The sequence below is a fragment of the Centroberyx affinis genome, unplaced genomic scaffold, assembly GCF_046629955.1.
Source record: "Centroberyx affinis isolate AG114_WGS23_722 - 3 ecotype Tasmania unplaced genomic scaffold, CSIRO-AGI_Caff_v1 ptg006480l_1, whole genome shotgun sequence".
NCBI classification, from domain to species: domain Eukaryota; kingdom Metazoa; phylum Chordata; class Actinopteri; order Beryciformes; family Berycidae; genus Centroberyx; species Centroberyx affinis.
Window position 1 is genome coordinate 11,408 of NW_027283284.1, and position 3,593 is coordinate 15,000.

The window sequence follows — 3,593 nt, forward strand, 5'->3', positions numbered from 1 at the left end:
TAAAGCCTGGAGACAGGTGTTGGATTAGCTTTCTGGAAGAAAAGAGCTCAGCTCCTTTGATAGAGTCGAGCTGGCCTGGAGAGCAGGGAGGCAGGTGCACCGCGAGAGGAGAGGAGAGGAGGGGAGGGGGGAGAGGCGCCTCCACATTCATTGGCTCTCGTGTGTGTGTGTGTGTGTGTGTGTCAGGGGCTGCAGCCCAGTCAGCCCATCTATTGAGAGGGGGGGGGGGGGGGGGCTGTTGGCATTGCTGGGTTCTGTAATTGGAGAGCTTGGCGAGGCCAGAAGTGAAGCGTGGTTGGCTGTTGCCACGTGGCGACAGTTGCTCACCAGCCGGCCAGTCTGTGCATGTATGCACTTGCACACACACACACACACACACACACACTCACCCAGACACACCCCTATTCATGTGAGTGCCTTCCATTGAGTTGCATTCATTCTAACCCTAACCCTGATTCTAAACTTAAACGCAATTCCAAATCTACCCTAACCGTAATTTCAAAACATCTTTTTTTCATTCATTTCAGGGTCTTTTTCAGTCTAATGAAGACATTTGAACTGCACAAGATAGTAAAAGCAGAAATGACAGACAGACTCACATACTCTACAAACACACACACACACACACAAGCTGCCAGCCTGTAACCACGGTAACAGAGAGAGAGCAAAGGAGGCCTCTTCCAGATGCTTTTGTTCTTAAGGACATCCCTCGGAGACTGTCCGCCATATCACCATGGGACACACGCACACGCACACACACACACACACACACACACACACAAACGTACACACACACAGACACACATGTACAGATACACACACACACCTCTAATCCTCCAATCTGAGGCTTTTCATTTAAATGAGCAATTACAGAGATGTAGGGGAAAAGAGGAAAGAGGGGGGAAGAGAGCAGAAGTAGAGGGGGTTAAGGAGGAGTGGAAAATGAAAGCCAGCTGGAACTACAGAAGACAAAAAGGGAAGTAGATGGGAGAGATACTGTAGTGTGTATGCCGGACCCAACCTAACCCTACCAACTGGCAGGCAGGTGCAAGGCCGTCTATAGAAGATTCAGTCAAGTTTGGATGAACTCATGGAACTATATGGAGTCAGATTTCTCTTAAAAATAAATCAATGCACAAAACAAGATTTGCAAATGTATATCACGACTCGTAAATAAACAAGGATGATCACAAATGTATTTTTCTGTCCACAAACAAATGCCACCCAACTTGAATAAATGTGAAACAATTCCAAGTATACATTTCCAAATTGGAAGTTTCAAAGTTATATATTATTATGTATTAATATAAGAAAAATTTAGTTTTTTTGCAGTTATTTACAGGTGGTCGAATCTGCATTCACAAATCACCTGACACGTGTGGATTTGTTTACTTTTTTTTTTTTTTTTTTTAGGCAATGTTTTGTGCATTTGTTTATTTTTAAGACAAATTTGACCCCACACATCTAGCACTCAAAAAGTTTATCCAGTTCCCATGTGTTATACTTTCATTTTGTTCTGCTGCTTGGATGCTTGAAGCGAAATAGTTTTTGCTTTCTCTCAACACAACTTAGAGAGGAAGAGAGAGAGAGAGAGAGAGAGAGAGAGAGAGAGAGAGAGAGAGAGAGAGAGGTATCATGAAATTGGAGAGAAGAGAGAGCAGTGGGGACAAAGAGAAAGGGACGGAATGAGTGACAAGATCAGAGTGGAAAAATGAAAGAGGTGAAGGCAAAAAAGAGGAGGAGGAGAAAAGAAGAGAAGAGCGGACAAATGAAGGTCCTATTATGTAGCTCTACCTCTGTTACATATTGCATTATTGTGAGCATATTTAGAAACTCTAGGACAGTGGTTCTCAACGTGGGGTCCGGGGACCACCAGGGGTCCTTGAGGGGGTTCCAGGGCGTCCCCAGCAAATTGGTGAAGTGTTAAACTTCAGCATTATTTCATTTACAAGAAGTTAACACAATTAGAGAATGTAGAAGAATGACTGTTTTGATCATAGTTTCTCTGTTATCTCTCTACCTACAATACAGATAGTCATGGAATTCTGGACTAAATCATATCTAACAATAAAAATATTCTCAGATTTGCGTCCAAGAGACAAAATCTGTTCAAACGGGGGTCCGTAGCACTAATGTGTACTGAATTAGAGGTCCTTGATATGAAAAAGGTTGAGAATCACTGCTCTAGAACACAACTGACATATCCATATGAGATGAACCCATTGCCTTGGCCAATAAAGTTTGGCCTCCAAAGCACAGTTAGAACAACTTTTTGTTGTACAGTATGATTCATGCAGACACAAATGCTACATTTGAGAGTCACATGCAAAGTTGTGTGGCACCTGAAATTGAAACAACGTGGATGGTGCAGAAGTTACGTAAACACGCCTCTGTCAAGGACTGACTGAACTGGAACTGCTGGCTGGTTCCAGTGGAGGCTTTTTAGTTGTTGGGGGATTTGGATAGCTGAATTTTCCTACAGTACCAGTAGGAAAGTGGGGTGTTCAGTCACATAGTTGCGAGAGAAAGAGTGTCTTACAGAGCTTGTGTGCGTCAAGCCACACAGAAAGCATGAAACAGGTGTTACACAAGTCTTACAACAGTGATTCTCAACGTTTTTCATATCAAGGACCCCTAATGCAGTACAAATTAGGCCCACAGACCTCCATTTCACCCAAATCTGAGAATATTTGTATTGTTAGATACGATTTTGTCCAGAATTCCATGACTATCTGTATTGTAACTATGACCAAAAGAGTCTACATTTCTTCTACATTCTCTATTTATATTAACTTCTTGTAAATTAAATAATGGTGAAGTTTAACAATTCATCATTTTGCTGGGGACCCCCTGACACCCCCTCAAGGACCCCTGGTGGTCCCCGGACCCCATGTTGAGAACCACTGTCTCAGAATATACTAGACTAAGTTCTATGGTCTATCGCCAAAAAATGGACAGGAAACAGCCTAAAGATCCCTTTAAACTCAAACTGTGTAGCTATTATCTATGAGCAATTTCGCACAGCCATTTCCTCATCACTGTTTAGCAGCACTTACCTGAACAGCTTTGAGAAACACAAAGAGAGAGGGAGGGAGAGGGAGAGAGAGAGAGAGAGAGAGAGAGGGAGGAGGGGGGAGAAGGAGAAATTTCCAGTGTGATTAATTGTTTTTAAGTGCGTCTCTCATAAGTGATGTTGTGCCTGGAGAGAAAAGCAGAGACTATTAGAACTCAGACCAATACATCAACCCCCATAGACCAGTGACTGATGACCACTCACTGCAAGTGTTGAAAATGGTACAATTAAAATAGGGGGTAGGGGAGGATCGCTATGTAAAGGCGCACCAGGCCATCCCCAGAAAGTGTGTGTGTGTGTGTGTGTGTGTGTGTGGTTGGGGGGGGGGGTTGTCAGTGGAGAGGTGTGACATATAGTTCACACATATCACCTGCCATTATTTGCGATGATGTACAGCGGGCTAACAATTAATACCTGTACAATGATATATTACATATAGAAACATTTACTTTCTCCCAGGCTTCCTAGTATATTGGAATTTAGGAGAATGACAACATATAAATAAGACCTGTCATCTTAA